The sequence below is a fragment of the Triticum aestivum genome, chromosome 2A (genome assembly GCF_018294505.1).
Source record: "Triticum aestivum cultivar Chinese Spring chromosome 2A, IWGSC CS RefSeq v2.1, whole genome shotgun sequence".
In the NCBI taxonomy this organism is placed as follows: Eukaryota; Viridiplantae; Streptophyta; class Magnoliopsida; order Poales; family Poaceae; genus Triticum; species Triticum aestivum.
This window is the reverse complement of record NC_057797.1, coordinates 297800705-297811510: the sequence shown is the minus strand read 5'-3', so window position 1 is coordinate 297811510 and position 10806 is coordinate 297800705.

Genomic DNA, 10806 nt, shown 5'->3' with positions numbered 1-10806 from the left:
CATGTGGTGTTTTCTTCAATATGCAACTCCGTTGCATAATGAGCTCCACTTAATTTGTAGGATTGTTTGTGCACTTTGCCATGCCATGCTTCATTAAACCGGACATGCATCAAACTTGTTGTGCATCATGCCATGTTGTTGTAGCGGTTGTTTACTATGTTGTTTGCTTTCTTTCTGGTGTACTTCTTCTCGGTAACCCGGTAACGTCGTGTTTGTGAGGACCCGTTCGACTATGTCCGTTTGTCTTCTTCATGGACTCGTTCTTCTTCCTTGCGGGATTTCAGGCAAGATGGCCATACCCTCGAAATCACTTCTATCTTTGCTTGCTCTTTTGCTATGCCTATGCTGCGATACCGACCACTTGCTTATCATGCCTCCCATATTGTTAAACCAAGCCTCTAACCCACCTTGTCCTAGCAAACCGTTGTTTGGCTACGTTACCTCTTTGCTTAGCCCCTCTTATAGCGTTGTTAGTTGTAGGTGAAGATTGGTGTTTGTTCCTTGGTGGAACATGGATTTGTTGTTCCTTGTTGGAAAATGTTTATATGTGGGGATATCACAATATCTCTTATTTAATTAACGCATCTATATACTTGGTAAAGGATGGAAGGCTCGGCCTTATGCCTGGTGTTTTGTTCCACTCTTGCCGCCCTAGTTTCCGTCATATCAGTGTTATGTTCCTGGATTTTGCGTTCCTTACGCGGTTGGGTTATAATGGGAACCCCTTGACAGTTTGCCTTGAATAAAACTCCTCCAGCAATGCCCAACCTTGGTTTTACCATTTGCCTCACCACCACCTACTTTTCCCTTGAGAGTCGCTCTCTCGAGGGTCATCTTTATTTTAAGCCCCCCCTGGGCCAGTGCTTCTCTAAGTGTTGGTACGAACCGGGCAGCCTGCTGGGCCACCTCGGGGAAACTCGAGGGTTGGTTTTATTCGTAGCTTGACCTATCTGAGTGTTGTGACGCCCCGAGTCCGATGCGCCACGTGTCTTCCAGTTATTCGCCGACGTTGCCATGTCATTTGCTTGCGTGGAGCATCTTGTAATGTCATCATGTGCATTGCATCATCATGTTTTAAAAATTGCATTCGTCCGGGTTCTCCGAGTTCTCTCCGTTGTCCGTTCTGAGCCCAACCACACTTGCACGCGCCCGCGGCATGTCCGAAATAGTATTTTATAAGTGGCCGGGAAATGTTCTCGGAATGGGATGAGAGTTGACGTGTGGTCTTATTATAGTGTAGATAGAGCGCCTGTCAAGTTTCATCGCATTCGGAGATCGTTTGATGCCCCAACGGATAACTATAGCGGCAGTATAGCCGGTCTAACGTCGGACGTTTTCGGTCTCCGGAAATAGATGTCGGGCCCTCTCTCTCTCTTCTCCCCCTCGCAGTCTCGCCACAACCCACCTAGTCCATCCTCCTTCCCCTCTTCGCTTCCGGAGTTGTCCGATGCAGCCGCACGGTCCGAGACCCTCTCTGCTCAGTGCATCAAACCCCCTCGCACGCGCGTCCAAAAAGTTGTCCCGGACCCGACCCGGGCAGTCGTAACCGTTGGATCTGGATCATCCCCTAACGTCTACAAAACATCTCTGTTTTGTTAATTGGGACTTCCTAGCCTATTTATTCGCGATCGTCCGATTACGATCGGAGGGACGAGGTAGCCCCTAAGCCTAGTCCACCTGCTATATATTCACCGGACCAAACTTTAGCCCAACACTAAAATCTAGGAAGTTTGTCCCTGCCGCCGCCGCACTCATCTCCCACCTCGGGATCTTCCTCGATCCAAAACGCCACCAACCAGCCACTCCTCTCGATCCACCTACCACAGCGCCTGCAGCCTCCGTCCGGCCAGCCACGCCGCCGGTGGACCCAACAGATGAGCCTCGCCCCTGCTCCTTCATTCCTCCTCTGATCCTCTCTCTCACTGCTCATCTCTCTCCCCTGTTTCTTCCTCTACAGGAATGCCCGCGCTGGCCGCTCGCGAAGGCCACGACCAGACCTGCCGCTTCCCGCGCCTGCCGGACCCCCCTCTGCCGCGCCGTACTCCTTCCCCGAGCTCCTCCTCGTCGGCCCAGCAGCAGCACCGAGCCACCAGCGAGCAGCAGCGGCTCCTTCCTCCCTGACCGCGGCCATACCGCGACCCTTGCCGGCGAACCCAGCAGCAATGTCGTCCTTCCACCCCTGCATCCGCCCGTGCTTCCCCGCACCACCGAAGCCAACAGGACCCCGCCGCCCTGCCAAGTACTTCGCCGAGCCGTGTCTGCGTGTTCCTCTACTTCATCGCCGCCATGGGTCACGAACACCTCGAACCCCCCTGCAATGTCACCTCGCCAGCCCATATCGACCGCCCGGATCCATGTCTCCGCCGCCTTGCCCGTTTCGGCCGGATCCCGCCAGCTGGGCCCTGTCCCCGGCCACCGGTGTCCTCGCCGGATCACCGCTGCCGCCATGCCTGTTCCCGCCTCTGCTTCGAACGGGAGGAGCTCGCCCATCACCATTGACCGCGTCCGCGTGGGCTGCGTCCTCGCGGTCCAGTTCCGCCAGCGCAAGCCGGCCCGCTGCACTGACTGGGCCGAAGCCCATGGTGAGACCCCCCCCCTTCAGATCTCTGTGCGGTTGGGCCAATAGTTGCAGCCCGTGTCACGTTTTTTTAGTTCTGCGTTTTAGCTATTTTTTCCAGGAGTTTGCTGTTTTGCAGAAAACCCCCCAAGCAACATGCATTTAATAACTCATAAATGGTGCATTGGATTAAAATGATTTATATATGAAACATGACTAGAATTTCGTCTAGTTTAATAATATGCCACTTTCATCCATGTTTAAAATGTTTAAACTTGTTGTTTGTTTAATTTTGCATAAATGCCATGTTAAAATGATTTATTTCATAACTAAATAACCGTAACTCCAAACCTAACAAACTTTATATGTAAATGGGGTGGAAAAATGCCTAGTTTAACATGGTGCACTCATCTTGCATGTTTAACAACTCTAAAATATGGTTTAGGGCAGAACAGTACCAAACCTAATAAATGCACATGAGGATTTTCCAAAATTGTTGTTTGTTGTTTCCGGCCTCATTTAAACTTGACTAGATAGGTAGCTTTCTTTGCTTCACCCTCTTGCCATGTTTAACAACATTTAATATTGTTGGGTACATAAATGAGAGAGAACTAAATAAGTCATGTGGTGTTTTCTTCAATATGCAACTCCATTGCATAATGAGTTCCACTTAATTTGTAGGATTGTTTGTGCACTTTGCCATGCCATGCTTCATTAAACCAGACATGCATCATACTTGTTGTGCATCATGCCATGTTGTTGTAGTGGTTGTTTACTATGTTGTTTGCTTTTATTTCAGTGTACTTCTTCTCGGTAATCCGGTAACGTCGTGTTTGTGAGGACCCGTTCGACTACGTCCATTTGTCTTCTTCATGGACTCGTTCTTCTTCCTTGCGGGATTTCAGGCAAGATGACCATACCCTCGAAATCACTTCTATCTTTGCTTGCTCTTTTGCTATGCCTATGCTGCGATACCTACCACTTGCTTATCATGCCTCCCATATTGTTAAACCAAGCCTATAACCCACCTTGTCCTAGCAAACCGTTGTTTGGCTATGTCACCGCTTTGCTCAACCCCTCTTATAGCATTGTTAGTTGTAGGTGAAGATTGGAGTTTGTTCCTTGGTGGAACATGGATATGTTGTTCCTTGTTGGAACATGTTTATATGTGGGGATATCACAATATCTCTTATTTAATTAACGCATTTATATACTTGGTAAAGGGTGGAAGGCTCGGCATTATGCCTGGTGTTTTGTTCCACTCTTGCCGCCCTAGTTTCCGTCATATCGGTGTTATGTTCCCGGATTTTGCGTTCCTTACGCGGTTGGGTTATAATGGGAACCCCTTGATAGTTCGCCTTGAATAAAACTCCTCCAGCAATGCCCAACCTTGGTTTTACCATTTGCCTCACCACCACCTATTTTTCCCTTGGGGGTCGCTCTCTCCAGGGTAATCTTTATTTTAACCCCCCGGGCCAGTGCTTCTCTAAGTGTTGGTCTGAACCGGGCAGCCTGCGGGGCCACCTCAGGGAAACTCGAGGGTTGGTTTTACTTGTAGCTTGACCTATCTGAGTGTGCCCTGAGAACGAGATATGTGCAGCTCCGATCGGGATTTGTCGGCACATTCGGGCGGTGTTGCTGGACTTGTTTTACCATTGTCGAGGATGTCTTGTAACCGGGATTCCGAGCCTGATCGGGTCTTCCCGCTAGAAGGAATATCCTTCGTTGACCGTGATTGCTTGTGATGGGCTAAGTTGGGACACCCCTGCAGGGATTGAACTTTCAAAAGTTGTGCCCGTGGTTATGGGCAGATGGGAATTCTTTAATGTCCGGTTGTAGAAAACCTGAAGTTCATCTTAACTAAAATACATCAACCACGTGTGTAACCGTGATGGTCTCTTCTCGGTGGAGTCCGGGAAGTGAACACGGTGTTGGAGTAATGCTTGACGTAGATTGTTCTAGGATCACTTCTTGATCATAGTTGTTCGATCGTGCTTTTGCTTTGTCTTCTCGCTCTCATTTGCGTACGTTAGCCACAATATATGCTAGTCGCTTGCTGCACCTCCACCTCATACCTTTTACCTTACCTATGGGCTTAAATAGTCTGGATCGCGAGGGTGTGAGACTGCTGAGTCCCCGTGACTCACATATACTTCCAAACCCAGCTTGCAGGTGCCGTTGAACCGTGCAGATGAAGCAACCAAGCTCAAGGAGGAGCTCGATGAAGATCTTGTCCTTTGTGTTGTTCCGTTTCCAGTTGATCAGTAGTGGAGCCCGGTTGGGACGATAAGGGATCTGTGTAGCATTTGGGGTAGTCTTCTTTCATTTTGGTTCCGTAGTCAGACCTTGTTTGTATCTGGATGATGTAATGCTTAATTCATGTATTGTGTGAAGTGGCGATTATAAGCCAACTATGTATCTCTTTCCCTTATGTATTACATGGGTTGTGTGAAGATTACCTCACTTGCGACATTGCTTTCAATGTGGTTATGCCTCTAAGTCGTGCTCCGACACGTGGGAGATATAGCCGCATCGAGGGCGTTACAACCTTGTAAAATAAGAGAGAATAGACATAAGTATTGTGATATAATGTGTAATAACAGCCCATAATGCATTAAATATCAATATAAAAGCATGATGCAAAATGGACATATCAACTCCCCCAAGCTTAGACTTCGCTTATCCTCAAGCGAAAGCCGATATCGATAAATATGTCGACATGTTTAGAGATAGAGGTGTCGATAAAAATAAAATACGGACATGAGGGCATCATGATCATCTTTAGAACAGCAACATATATTGTCATATTATTTCTTGTGCGAAAGTAACAATTTGTTCACAAGGTAAAGTATGAATCAGAAACTTCATTGAAAACTAACAAACTATGATCTTAGTCATTGAATCAATTGCAATTTATCATAACATCGGAAAGAGTCAATTTAAAGAGATTTTTAGCAAGTCTACATACTCAACTATCTATAATCTTTCACAATTGCTAACACTCACGCGATACTTATGGGTACAAGGTTTCAACAAGACATAAAAAAAGATAGGGGCTTATAGTTTCGCCTCCCAACCTTTTACCTCAAGGGTAATGTCAACAATAATACTTTATGAAAACCTACATCTGAGGGGATATATATATCCGAATCTCTCCAACACATAGGGCATGCCAAAGGAAAAGTATAAAAAGGAAAGGTGATGTTCACCGTGACTCTTATGTAATGGTAAGAGATAAAAAGTAAAAGATAGGCCCTTCGTAGAGGGAAGAAGAGGTTTTCATGCGCTTTTTTGGTTGGATGCACAAAATCTTAATGCAAAAGAACTTCAATTTATATTGCCGCTTGTGATAAGGACCTTTATTATGCAATCTATCGCTTTTATTTCTTCCATATCACAAGTTTGTATAAAGCTTATTTTCTTCACACTAACAAATCATACATATTTAGAAAGAAATTTTTATTGCTTGCACCGATGACAACTTACTTGAAGGATCCTAATCAATCCATAGGTAGGTATGGTGGACTCTCATGGCAAAACTGGGTTTAGGGATGTTTGGAAGCACAAGTAGTATCTCTACTTGGTGTAAAGAATTTTGCTAGCATGAGAGGGAAAGGCAAGATCAACAGGTTGGATGATTCAAAACAATATAACTTCTATTCGGATATAAGAAAACATAACCCATTATGTTGTCTTCGTTGTCCAACATCAACTTTTTAGCATGTCATATTTTAATGAGTGCTCACAATTACAAAATATGTCTAAGATAGTATATTTATATGTGAAGCCTCTCTTTCTTTATTACTTCCTATTAATTGCAACAATGACCAAAGCTATGTTTGTCAACTCTCAATAACTTTTATTCATCATACTCTTTATATGTGAAGTCATTACTCTCCATAAGATCAATATATGATCTTTTTATTTCTTTTATTCTCTCTTTTTTATTTAATTTCCCTCAAGATCATAGCAAGGAAGCAAACCCCTTATCTCAAAACTACTCTTTATTATATATCTCACGGACTCGATTACATAGAGGGAACATAAAGCAAAACTCAAAGCTAGATCATACTAAAACTTTATTCTACTAGATCAAGATATAACCAAAAGGATTGAACTAAGAAAACGATAAAGATAAAGATGTGATGGTGATATGATACCAGGGCACTCCCCCAAGCATGGCAGTTGCCAAGGGGAGTGCCCATACCCATGTATTTAGATCTCTTTCTTCAGGGATGGTGATGAAGGAGTTGTTGCATTTTTCTTCTCTAGCTTGCGTCTGAGGTTAAAATTTTCCTCCCTCAGATCCTCATTCTCGAGATCGAGTTTCATTATCTTTTTTGCATAATGCCGCCTTGCTGTCCTGAGAAAAACATGGTGGGATAGATTGAACCGTAGGGAGGCTTCACTTCTTGAACTCCACATGCACATCGCCGGGTTGGGGCAGTGGATCGTCCTGTTCATCGGAGCTTGTCTCCTCCTTCCCCATTGGGTCATAGTCTTCCTCTTCCTCCGTGGTCCAACCATAATGTTCCACATCCCCATGTACTTTTGGGTTTGTGATATAATCAACCATGTAGCTCTCTCCATCAGAGTCTTGGGACGGCATCTTGCTCCAAATCTGCTGCAGGAATAGATCAAAATGAAAAAAGGGGGTTTTTGCGTGGTACGGTGGTCAAAACCTTCGGGAGATTATATAATGAATTTTTACCGACTAAAAGAAGGGTCGTGCAAGAAAACGGAGTCCGGAGGGCACACGAGGTGGCCACAAGGTCGGGGGAGCACCCAGGGGGTAGGGCGCGCCGTCCACCCTTGTGGACGCCTCGTGTCTCTTTCAAACTACTTTTAATTTTCCTGATTTTTTAAATATTCCTTAACGGAGAAAATTTATCATTGGAAACGTTTTGGAGTTGGTTTACTTACCGTACCACATACCTATTCCTTTTCGGAGTCTTAAACATTCTGGAAAGTGTCCCTTATGTACTCCTCCGGTGTTCCGGTATCAATTATATTGGTCTTAAGATTTATGGGAGTTCCTGAGATATAATGCTTAAGTCTTTAACTATTTACCACCTTCGGATTTTTGCCTTCGGCCTTGTTTATTTTTATGGCACCGGAACGATAGACCTCCTCGACAATGTAAGGAGCTTCCCATTTGGAGAGAAGCTTTCCTGCAAAAAATCTTAAATGAGAGTTGTATAGCAAAACATGATCACCTACATTAGACTCGCGCTTTTGTATCCTTTTATCATGCCATATTTTAACTTTTTCTTCAAACAACTTGGCATTCTCATAGGCTTGGGTTCTCCATTCATCAAGTGAGCTAATGTCAAATAACCTCTTCTCACCGGCAAGTTTGAAATCATAACTGAGCTCTTTAATAGCCCAATATGCCTTATGTTCTAGATCAAGAGGTAAGTGACATGCCTTTCCATAAACAATTTTATACGCAGACATACCCATAAGATTCTTATAAGCAATTATATAAGCCCACAATGCATCATCAAGTTTCTTAGACCAATTCTTTCTAGATATATTAACAATCTTTTGCAAAATTAATTTAATCTCTCTATTTCTCAATTCTACTTGACCACTAGACTGAGGATGATATGGAGATGCAATTCTATGGTTAACATCATACCTAGCAAGCATTTTACGGAAAGCACCATGAATAAAATGTGAACCACCATTAGTCATTAAGTATCAAGGGACTCCAAATCTCGGAAAAATAACTTCTTTAAGCATCTTAATAGAAGTGTTATGATCAGCACTACTAGTTGGAATACCTTCTACCCACTTAGTAATGTAATCAATAGCAAGGAAAAAATGTGTATACCCATTAGAGGAAGGAAAGGGTCCCATATAATCAAAGCCCCAAACATCAAATGGCTCAATAACAAGTGAATAGTTCATAGATATTTCCTAACGTCTACTAATATTAGCAATTCTTTGACATTGATCACAAGACAAGACAAACTACAAGCATCCTTGAAGAGAGTAGGCCAATAGAAATAGGATTGCAATACCTTATGTGCAATTCTATCTCCAGCGTGGTGTCCTCCGTAAGACTCGGAGTGGCACTTGCGTAGGATCTGTCCCTGTTCATGCTCAGGTACACAACGTCTAATAACACCATCTACTCCTTGTTTATAAAGGTGTGGCTCATCCGATAAGTAATGTCCTAAATCATAGAAAAACTTTTTCTTTTGCTGGTATGTGAAACTAGGTTGTATAAATTTAGCAACAATATAATTCGCATAATCAGCATGCCATGGAGGATTATGAGAAGCATTTATGACATTTAATTGCTCATCAGGAAAGCTATCATCAATAGGTAGTGGGTCATCAAGAATATTCTCTAACCTAGACTAGTTGTCTGCAACGGGGTTCTCAGCTCCCTTTCTATCAATAATATGCAAATCAAATTCTTGTAGCAATAGAACCCATCTAATTAGTCTAGGTTTAGCATCTTTCTTTTTCACAAGATATTTAATAGAAGCATGATCATTGTGAACAGTTACTTTGGAATCAACAATATTAGGTCTGAACTTATCACATGCAAATACAACTGCTAAAAAATCTTTTTAGTAGTAGCATAATTTCTCTGGGCACTGTCTAGAGTTTTACTAGCATACTGGATAACATTTAATTTCTTATCAACTCTTTGTCCTAGAACACCACCAAAAGCATAATCACTAGTATCACATATAATTTCAAAGGATAAATTCCAATCAGGTGGCTGAACAATAGGTGCAGAAATCAAGGCTTTCTTAATTATTTCAAATGCTTCTACACAATCATCATCAAAAACAAAAGGAGCATCTTTTGTAAGAGATTATTGAGAGGCCTGGAAATTTTAGAGAAGTCTTTAATAAACCTCCTATAGAAACCAACATGACCAAGGAAACTTCTTATACCTTTAATATCTTTAGGACATGGCAACTTTTCAATAGCATCTACTTTAGCTTTATCAACTTCAATACCCCTTTCAGAAATTTTATGCCCCAAGACAATACCTTCATTAACCATAAAGTGGCACTTCTCCCAATTCAAGACAAGATTAGTTTCTTCACATCTCTGTAAAACTCGGTCAAGGTTGCTTAATAAATCATCAAAAGAAGTTCCGTAAATGGTGAAATCATCCATGAAAACCTCAACAATCTTTTCACCAAATTCAAAGAATTTAGCAGTCATACATCTTTGAAAGGTAGCAGGTGCATTGCATAAACCAAAAGGCATACATCTATAAGAAAAGGTACCGAAAGGGCAAGTAAAAGTGGTTTTCTCTTGATAATCTTTTGACACAGGTATTTGAGAGAAACCATAATAACCATCTAGAAAGCAAAAATGAGTATGTTTGGATAGTCTTTCTAGGATTTGATCAATAAAAGTTAGATGTTAATGATCTTTTCTAGTAGCTTTATTTAATTTGTGAAAATCAATTACCATTCTATAACCTATAACAATTCTTTGAGGAATCAATTCATTCTTATCATTAGGGACAACAGTAATACCCCGCTTCCTAGAAACACAATGAACATGACTTACCCGTTGACTATTAGCAATATGATAAATTATACCTACCTCCAGAAGCTTTAGTATTTCATTTCTTACCACTTCTTTCATCTTAGGATTTAACCGTCATTGATGATCAACAATCGGTTTAGCATTTTTCGCCAATTTAATTTTATGCTAACATAGAGTGGGACTAATGCCCTTAAGATCATCAAGAGTTTCCAATAATTTCTTTTCTTCATGCTCTGGAAGGTTAGCACTAATAATAATAGGATATATCTTCTTTTCATCAAGATAAGCATATTTCAGAGTATCAGGTAACGGTTTAAGCTCAAATACGGGAACACCCTTGGGTGGAGGAGGATCTCCAAGGATCTCAATAGGCAAATTGTGTTTCAAAATACGTCCCTGATTAAATAATACTTCATCTATTTCCCTTCTTTCATTCATAAACATATCATTTCCATGGTCTAGCAAATATTTTTCTAGAGGATCAGCAAGAGGCACGGCAATAGAAGCAAGACCAATAATTTCATCCCTACTAGGCAATTCTTTATCATGGGGTTGTCTATGAAATTTAGACAAATTAAGATCATGAGACATATCCCCCAAACCAACAGTAACAATATCTTTCTCCTAGTCTATCTTAGCATTAACAGTATTCAAGAAAGGTCTACCAAATATAATGGGACAAAAATTATCTTGTGGGGAACCAAGAACAAGAAAATCAGTAG